Source organism: Capsicum annuum, chromosome 11 (assembly GCF_002878395.1).
Source record: "Capsicum annuum cultivar UCD-10X-F1 chromosome 11, UCD10Xv1.1, whole genome shotgun sequence".
Taxonomy (NCBI): domain Eukaryota; kingdom Viridiplantae; phylum Streptophyta; class Magnoliopsida; order Solanales; family Solanaceae; genus Capsicum; species Capsicum annuum.
Window position 1 is genome coordinate 73,768,701 of NC_061121.1, and position 10,365 is coordinate 73,779,065.

The window sequence follows — 10,365 nt, forward strand, 5'->3', positions numbered from 1 at the left end:
TTAAGGAGTTTAAATATGAAATTTCATTAAAATGGAGTTAAAGTCGACCTTGAAATTATCAAAATATCATTTCATAATTTTATCAAGAAAACTCCAAATTTTTAAGTTGAAAATTAATATTTGAAGGTGAAATAAAGAAATAATCACTGGAGAATGTATAAAATAGTATAAAAAAACTTACACAGTAAAGAATCTCAAGAATCACCTTTTAGATCTCTGAAAATTGAGTTACAAAGCTTTAAATATTGAGTATGGGGTATTGAGTCAAAAAAGGCCATTTAAATTTGTTCAAGTAAAACCTTCTTCACAATCGCGGTCACCACCCACAAAATCGTGAGGTCACCCAATCAATATCTATCGTGATCATAATGGTCTGATCGTATTCATAAAGACCAAATAAAACCTAGCCCATACCCTACCAAGCAACCCTTATATGCATCTCTTTTACAATTGCGGTGGATGACCACCCTACCCTTTGTGAACATTGTGAAAGCTCAGGGGAAGAACTGCCTGAGCCAGACCAAGTGCATCAACAACCAAAATCCCCAAACGAACCTTCAAAATTTATTCAAAACCTCATGAACACAAGTCAACTATGTTACTACACCGATCAACATTCTGGACTAATTGAACCATTAAATTCATGAAAAAGAAGGTTGTTATCTATGGATTTTGACTGAAAACTCTAGGCTATAAGCTTTCAACTTTTTAATCAATTACTCTAAATTTATCCAAACACCTCGAGACACAAACCAACAATAATACTAATTTAAAAATGACATTTTAGAGCTAAAGGAATAGAAAAAAATCTTTATAGAACCTTTAAAGCTCAAAATATTGGCCAAAGTCAATCCTATCAAATTCAAATAAAAAGCTGACATGCACAACCAACTGCCACAGAAACATGACACCCACTCATGTAGACTACATATAGCATAATACAACTATATAGATGAGTAAAATGATCAAAATGCATAAAAATCTAAATTCAATATACGAGTTGTAAACTCATCTCTAGGTTGAGTAGTCTTTTTGCAATCTTTATTATATAGGAATTTGACTTATAATTTGCCTTTTCTACTTGGTTTATCAGATGTTCATCCAGTATTTCCTATTTTGATACTGAAGAAATGATGGTATTGAGGTGTAGATTGAATTGATGTTGAGTATAAAAGAGGTAGAAAAGGTACAATAGAGATGCCAAAGTGGTTTTAAGATAGAGAGAGGGAAAAGAAGATTAGAGAACTAAATAGAAGAAATATATATATATATATATATATATATATAAGCCTTATATACTAACCTTATATATAAGCCAACAATGAGAGGACCAACACTGCATAAGCTAATTGTACAAAAAGAAATAAAAGGTGTACTACACATTAGGGTCCATTTGATGGGTAATTGAACAACTGTAAAAATCATATCCCAACGCGTGTATTGTATTTGTGAAAATAGGTATTATTCTCATTTACATTATAATATTCACTCTCTCTCTCTGGATCTTTACCTAAAAAATTTTGCCTTCTTCTCCATTTCTTCTCTTCACACTTTCTCACCCACTGGAGCAGATGAATCCCACCCTCTGCTTTACAATTTGTCTTGATATGTATTGTATTTTTTAGTTTAGGTAAGTTTTTATCTATATTTTTCGTCTAATGCACCAATTTACTGATAATGAGACATCGATGGTATCTGTGATTGTTAGTTCTTGGAGTTTATACAATACACAACCATAATTTAATTAGATTTCACAGTCAATGATTGGAGATTTTGATTAGCTTTTACAGTTTTTAAAAAGGTAAAATACACATGCAATCCATTTACAAATTTTAATTCTTTGAAATTTTTGAAAATATTTATTTTGGACTATAATTTTTGAATTTATATTCCTCCAAAAATGATATTATGGGAGCTAATAATGATTTAAATTCTATGATTCCTTTATCTTATTTTTCGTCTACTGATTCTGTGTGCATGGCAGGAAGGTGGCCGGTGGTTGTTCTTCTTGATTAATCAACTTTTATATATGGTTAATATAATGAATTTATACATTGATATTATAATTATAGTAGATTAATTACCTTCCCTTTCCATTTGATGCGATATTACCAAGCCTTTCACTTAGTTTTCAGAAGAATATAACACTGGAAGTGAACTATTGTCTATTTTTACAAAGAACTCTTTCTTTTTTTTATAACCGTGATTTTCAGCTTAACATGACCGCAATGTAAGTTTAAGCTATTATGAATTAAATAGAAAGGTTCAGCTACCATATAATGTCAAGTTTGAAACAAAACATACAATAAATTCAAAACATCATTATTTGGGTACTCATACTACACTTCTGCATCTTTTTCCTAATGCAGATTCGGGCAGTAGCAGTCGATATTAACGTGATTTCTACCTTCCAGTATTGATTCGAAGCAGGATGAGCTTACTATTATTCGAGGCTGATCCTCCTCTTTCTACTATGGTTAAGTCTTTTGTACTCGAGACTACTTATGTATACTGGGTATATTTTGGATTTTGTCTAGTACTCTAGGTATCTTTTAGTAGTGGCTCTAGTACCGACCTTACTAGGTCTTTGGAGGGATTCTTTAGTGTATTTGGTTATTTTCTTTCCCTCGTTTTAGTATATGAAATATGTTTACTTTCTGTTTGTTACTTTTTATCATTGCTATCATTATAAGCGATCTTTTCTGATTTCTACTTATTAGCCTGTTGTCTATTATTTTGGGCTAGGGCTTGGTTTGCCTACTGGGGGAATAAGGTAGGCGCCATCATGACTTGATAAATTGAGTTGTGACAGCTTGGTAGCTGATTCTTAAAAACCTTATCTTAATAAGATTAGTATTTTTGCCTGTATCAAAACCATATTTTCCATCTTTCATGTAGATTGAATGAAGGATCCATGTAAAGCACAATAATATAACACAATACTACCTTCTTTAGTGAAGCTACCTTATAATCTAAGAAGACAGGCACATAAATAGTAATCACTTAATGATGAAGCCATATTGAAAGAGTTCGAAAAGTTTATTTACCACAACATGACAGGAATAAAGACGTTCAAAATGAGGGTACATAATACACACATCAGCATGTTCAAGCTTGATCCTAATCAAGCTTAGAAAATAGATAAATTATTTTAATATAAGCTTAGATCTCAAAGACAATAAATCAGCTCTTCCTGTAAAGGAGTTCAACACATTGTAAAATTAATCTTCTGCATTATTCATAACAGTAATAGGACAGGTAGCATTATTCAAAGCATAGTTGCTTACACTTCCTATACTAGCCCTATGAAGAATTAAGGAGGAAAAATGTGTGGTTTTAGCACGTATTAACTTTTATGAAATAGCATTATAAGTTTTTAGATCATATATGATACATGTAGTTGTGAAATTTTCAAGTCTAGAAGCTAAAAGTCCCTGCCAAATGTTGACAATAAAGAGGTACGAGTTCTCATATTCCAGCTGATGTTTCTAGCATACCAAAAATATGAATGTGTATTTTCTTTATCCATTTTCTTATTGGAATACCTTTACTGTTGCAGCTATAATGGTTGTTAACTTATCAATGAAATAAAAACCTCAGCATCTGACATAAGACATATCGAGAAATTGTCCAACTTACCTCACTTCTAAGGCAAAGGTATGTATGCATATATTCTATTTTGCCCAAACCTCAATTTATGAGAATACATTGAATATGTTATTATTGATACAGAGAGTAGACAGTATTACCAACAAAATCTAAACAGATTCTAAATTTTTGAAGGATGTTGAGACAAACTCAATTACCAACATAAACATGAAATATTTATAACCACTGAATACAAGTAACAACATAGAATTGAACACGAAGGTAATATCCACAGTAACTAAGATGAGATAAGATATTAAGAAGGGTGACAAGAAGGGGATGAGATACTAGATATTGAATAGAGACGAGAGACAATTATGAGCTTTTTGCTGAAATCCACTTAAGTAATATCTCTAAGTCAATTCCAAGATTACTCATGCTATCTAAATACATTTGGAATTGGTGGCAAGAACATATTGGCATCTTTGTTAAAGAATAACTGCAACTTAATCTTTAGTTCTCCATCCTTGTTCACTGTCCAAACAAGTTTTCATTATGAAACGTTCCTTGAAAAATTCCATTGTAAGTGATATATAAACTTATGTACACTTTTCAAGATTTCATTTTTAATCCAAGAAATTAATAGTTTTGGTGTAATTCTATTGCGTAAATTGGAGGGGTTAGGGAATTTTCTATGCAAAAGGCAAGAAATATCAATACCCAAAGCCTAAAAACTGAAGTGATTAAAGATATCATAGCTATTGCTTTTGAAAAAAATGGTGTTGGCATGTCTAGTAGAGTTGGTAATTGTTATTTTCTAAAATTTACAATTGTTTAGTTTTATGAAACGAAAAAAAAGGTTGTCTAGTGTATTAATGCTCCTACTGCGCGTGGGGTCCCGAATAAAGTGGAGTGTTTATATTGAGGAATCTCAACTAATTTAGGATTGAGGGGCGAATGCAATTATATAGCTGTGGGTTTATCTGAATCCAATGTTTTTTATGTGAAAGATAAATTAATGTCTAAAAGTTTATTAGGATTACAAACCAATAGTAGGTCATACAATAAGTTCAACGCTATATATATTTGTAAGCAACTTAAATCTTGTATCCACGATTGGTGAAGTTGCTTGATAAATTAGTTGAATCGTGTCTTTGTTGTTGATGTTAGTACACTTGGTATTGTGATGCCAAAATTTAGGAGTTTCTAATTAAACTAGAGAAGGCGAATATTCAGTTAAGGATAACAAAAACTTTGAAATACTAAAGTAAATTGGTAGAGAATGGAAAAAGGAAAAAGATGTAACAAGCTAAAATTGATTGTATTCGTTAAGGTTTTAACAATCACATTTGAGTGTATTTATACAAAGAGGAGCAATGAATAACTAGAAAAGAAGTTTCCAAGTAACTATTAAAAGAATGGTCTATCTTTAACAAACTGAGATGACTGAAAATAAAAACTAGATTTTTGTGTAATATATTGCAATCGAACTAGATGCTTGAGATATTTTATGGTGGAAATATTGATCATTATTTTCTTTCTTATGGTTTTTGATACTAAATTTAGCTAGGTATGAAGATTTGCAGCATAAAATAAAACTCCATATCTATGATGCACTAATAGTATATTTAGCGTTGCATAATGATTTTAATTTGCTTCACAATAATGGTTTCCTGGTCAATGACCATATTTTGTTTGGAGTTAATTTGGTTGTTTTACTTGCCAAAAAGTGTCAAGTTAAAGTTGGGTTGCTAGATGTGGATATTTATGGGAGTTCAATTCCTTTGGTGATGTGCCTCTAGGGAAAATCAGAATTGAGCAGCGGAGATGCTTTAACTACCTTTATTTTAGCATCAACATGCCCTATCCTCTGATAGCAATGTTATAGACTTATAGTTGCTATAATTGTTATTATTATTTCTTTCCTTGCTTGCTTATTATGTTATTTGGGCAGATAGGAAGATGATTTTAATTGAAAGTTATGGAGTTAAATGTATATCAATTGGATCTCTTGTGGACGAAAGGGAAGAAATTGTGTGGAGAGGGCCTATGGTATGCTTCTGCCTACAAATGATGACTAATATTATACAATTTAACACATTTAAGGTTATAAATTGAGCTAAAGATTTTAATGCTTGATGAGACACTTTGAGGTGGTAGAATATAACTATCTAAGCCCAATTAGACTCAAATATACAATTACAGGTAATGAAAGCCCTTGAACAATTAATAGGGGGTGGATTGGGGGATCCTAGATGTTCTTGTGATAGATATCCCTTCTGGTATCGGTGATACTCAGATATCTATTTCTTAAAGGGTACAAATTATTAGGCATGTAAAGAATTTTTGGAAGTACTTCTAAAAGTTCTTTTTTTTCCTTTTTGAGAAGGTACTTCTAAAAGAATTTGACTCTGAAAATATGCCATGAAGATGAAGCTATTGCAACATGTTTAATCTGATGTCAACAATTTGACTGCAAAAAAAAAACTTATATACACCCATGAAATAAAATTTGAATATATCCGTCAATTTAGCATGTAAGTAGATATTCATAATGTTAAATAACTGATGGTCTAATCAAAAGGACCGAGGATGGACCTCCACTTTTACAATCATTAAGTTTTTAAATGATGAGTCTGGCAATTGAGGATTTTCGATGTTGGGTCAGCTTTAAATTGAACTAAGTGAAATTCAGTCTCATATAATATATTATTATATTAGTTCATTAAGCTTGAGGTTTAGTATTTTGTACGACAAAGGGAAAACGATTGTTTAATTCATTCATAGTTTCTTTTTTAAGTAAACGTAGTTGCAAATGTCACCATCCTTTCTATTTTTCTTATTATGTTTGAAAGTTCACCGTTTTGTTAGCATCAACATTTATCCAATTTAACAAGATTAGAAAAAAGGCTACAATTTAGCATTTTCAACTATTTGTTCATATGTTGCTCTTCTAAAAATATTTGCTTAATATCTCAAGTTATCGTAGCATAACAACATTATGCTATTAAGTTAATTTTGTTCTTGCGCATTAACTATCTAGGATTAATTTATAATAAGTTTTCTTTTGTGCTATTTTTCTATGCTTCAAATTGCTTAATTATACTAGTAGGAGGGTTGATTATTTTGACCCCTCAAGATATTGATTTACTGGATGCTAGCTGAGGGATTAAAATGTTTCCAAAGTTAATTTTTTCGTATGATGCTTGTTGAGCTTGTTGTGTACTATTTATTCCTTACTTGAAGTGGTAATTCATTTCTAGAGGTTTGAATTTAGCATTCTATACTTAAACCACCCAAATGTCATATTCCCAGAGGAAAAACCAACAACGAGAGAGTAGGATTAAAAGAGAGGCGGTGAAGCATGGGTTGTGATTCTCTTTGGATTAGTTGTCACACACAAAATTTATTTCTCTAATAATTGGAAGGTTATTGATGACATTGAAGCTACATGTATGAACTTTCTCTCTTCGAGAAAAGCAGAGCTTTCAAAGAAAGTTTTGCTAGCTAAGGATAGGATCTGTTATAACTTGACCAAGGTAGATAGTATATTTTTTACCCCTTTCTATTTCAACTTATTTGAAAGGTAAAAGAGTAAGAAACTAGATCAAATTGATCTAAATTAGAAGTATTAAAAGTAGGTAATTAGGCCTTATTCCACACAGATAAGCTTTACTTAGGTTAAAACATACTGGATATAGCTATCTGGAACAAAGTTGCAATTGGAAAATTATTTTGGAATGTCTGTACTAAAATATAAAAGTATGGGTGAAATAGATCCACTGTTACAATGGTAGAAACAGAAACATTTTTGTTGACATCCTTAAATAATTCTCTACCAAACAGTTAGACATGAAACTTAGATGTCGATTCCCAAACGAGAGTTAAAGGAAATTGATGTGCAGTAACTGTGGTCTCCCTAGATTGATCTTTATCTTGAGATTGGCTACACAAGACTTAGAACAAAGGAATAAGCTGCTTAATAATGCAAATAGCTAATTTGATTTCTTCTTGCTGTTTTTACACTCTGCAGGTTTTTGAGATGAAGACAGAGTATTTCCCTATAAGAGAGGATGTTATTTTGCAAAATGAAATACCTATGGATTTGTATATTCTGGTAACTACGGCAGTGATAAGAAGTCCGATCTCACTCTTCTACTCTCTTATGATTGTGAAAGGAATGAAAAGTATAAGAAAGTTGCTCAAAGGCTATTTATTGCACTTAGAATGATACTAGCTGTAATGAATCGATTTTCTGAACTGAAATGCTATACGGTGCTCATGACCCCAAGGGAACACAAGATAACCTATGACTGATATCTGTACCTGTACACTGCATAATATATAAATATAAATGCGAAAACATAAACTGAAGGCCATAAGGTTCAATACTGAACATAATTTGAGTAATAACAATATCTAAATAAAGTGGTATCACAATACCTAAAACAAAACTAAAATACAGAAGTCTGAATCTAGTCTGTAATCTAGTCTGAAAGCCTCTACTATTTGAATAATCTGAATAAGGAGCTGATGGGACACATCCCCAACTAACTCTGACTAATGAACTAATTAATGAGAAGATAGAGAAATAATCATGTCCTTAAAGGATGAGGACTCACTTCTAACTCTGACTGCTAAAATCTGCACTACTACTACTGCTCTAGAACTCATACCTCTGAACCTATAGCGTAAAATAAAACACCATACCGCAAATATGTCAGTACGTCTGAATGTACTGAGTATACGAGTAAGGTAGGCTAAATGTGAAGGATTTATATGCATGGACAATGCTAACTGATATGAACATGAGAATATATACATGCATAAGTAACTATAATTGAGCTCGTGGTGATACTGACTACTAATTCTGAATGCTGACAACATGAGTTTACTGATACTGAGATATTAAATAGATAAATGACTATGCCTGACAGTTCAAATTATGAAGAACTGGTCTGATTAACTGTGTCTAACAGTCCTAAACTGAATACTGATAACGTAAGCTATGATAACTGATCTAAATAATATAACTGTGATGATCGGCCCAATCGATGTAACTGATACTGAGCGACTGTATTTGAAAGTCTAAATCTTTTAATAATAATTAAAAGAGACTAAGCTTGAGATCAGGCCTAACGGGCGATCTCTAGAACTGATATTAAGAATACTCAACTGAATCTGAGACTGAGATCAAGCCTATCTGATGGGTGACCTCTGTAAGTACTGATACTGATTAACTTTATATTAGACCAAGCCTATCTAGAGGGTGGTCTATGAATCTGTAGAACTATCTGAATTCCTTACTGAGATTAATGACTGTATCTGATAGTAGTGATTTTTGAGCCCTACTCTGAAGACTGATACTAAAACTGTAACTGTGGGAGTTCTCACTTAATCGACATACCCCGAGTCTAAAATAGTGGGGTTCAACCTGTAACCCCAGTTGGAAGGGTGTTAATACCGTGCCATGGGTAAAGATCTCTCTAAACAAGTCTATCTGACGGGTGACCCTCGTAGGAAGTCAAGCCTAAGGCAGTATAATAGTCAAGCCTCACTGACGAATAACAAGACTTTTTCTGATGGGTGACTCCTAAATCCTGCACTGGCTACATAGTTCTGGAGTTCAGGGATTGCTCCTAATGACTCTGTCTCTCTGACGGGGAGCCGTCATCCCTGCACTCGCTCGGTGGTAGCTCCTATTCCCAACTAAAAGACTCTGAACTGATTCTTAGAACTTGTATTTGAACTGAACTGAAGTTTTTACTGAGTTTCTTACTTGACTGAGCTGACCGAGTTCAGATGGTTCTGTTATCTGATGGAATACTACTGAATCAATTATCTGACTAAACGATACTAAGTTCTAAATTGATTTCTTGAATGCTAATGAGATTTGAGCTGAGTACTGAACTGAAGCTGTAATGATAACGATAATTAGATTATTAAGATTTCTTAAGTTCTATAACTGTCTGAGAGTTTTGAATTTTGTAACTGACTGAGTTCTACTGATCATAGCACGAATGAGATTATCTTGAGACTGACTTGACTCTAGGCACACAGTTATATTTTTTAGGTACAATACCCCTAGGACTCGATGGAAGAAAACTGACACACATGATACTTCTTGATCATAAGAATAACATCCATAATTCATAATACCATAAGTAGGGGGTTTCATACTACACATGGTTCTCAACACCTTATACATGAAAGAGAATACATATAGCATGGGTATACTTGCATACCTAAATATCATGGACATTTCATATCACAACAACAAATCATAACAACAACACATATCAATAACATGGAATTCATATGGAAGCATAAGAAATAGAACATGGACTTGTCATTTAAGCACTATTAAGTCATAAAAACATGGATTCTATCATTCTTGGAATTTTATCAAACACCTTATATACATAACTTTGGGCATAGGTGTACTTATCGATTTGACAATCTTAAGTTTATAACGACCTAATTTTCTGAACCAAAATGTTACACAGTGCTCATGACCCCGAGGGACCACAAGCTAATCCATGACTGATATTTGTACCTATAGAATGCATAATATATGAATATAAATACAGAAACATGAACTGAAGACCATAAGGTTCAATACTGAACATAATCTGAGTAATAACCATACCTAAATAAAGTGGTATCACAATACCCAAAACAAAACTAAAATACCAAAGTCTGAATCTAGTCTGTAATCTAGTTTAAAAGCCTCTACTGTCTGAATAATCTGAATAAGGAGCTGATGGGACATGTCCC

At 32.5% G+C, this 10,365-nt stretch overlaps 1 pseudogene; it reads left to right on the forward strand.

The window, feature by feature from the left end:
• Nucleotides 1-4,258: 4,258 nt before the first annotated feature.
• LOC107846356 lies at nt 4,259-6,801 on the forward strand (annotated as a pseudogene).
• Nucleotides 6,802-10,365: the final 3,564 nt, after the last annotated feature.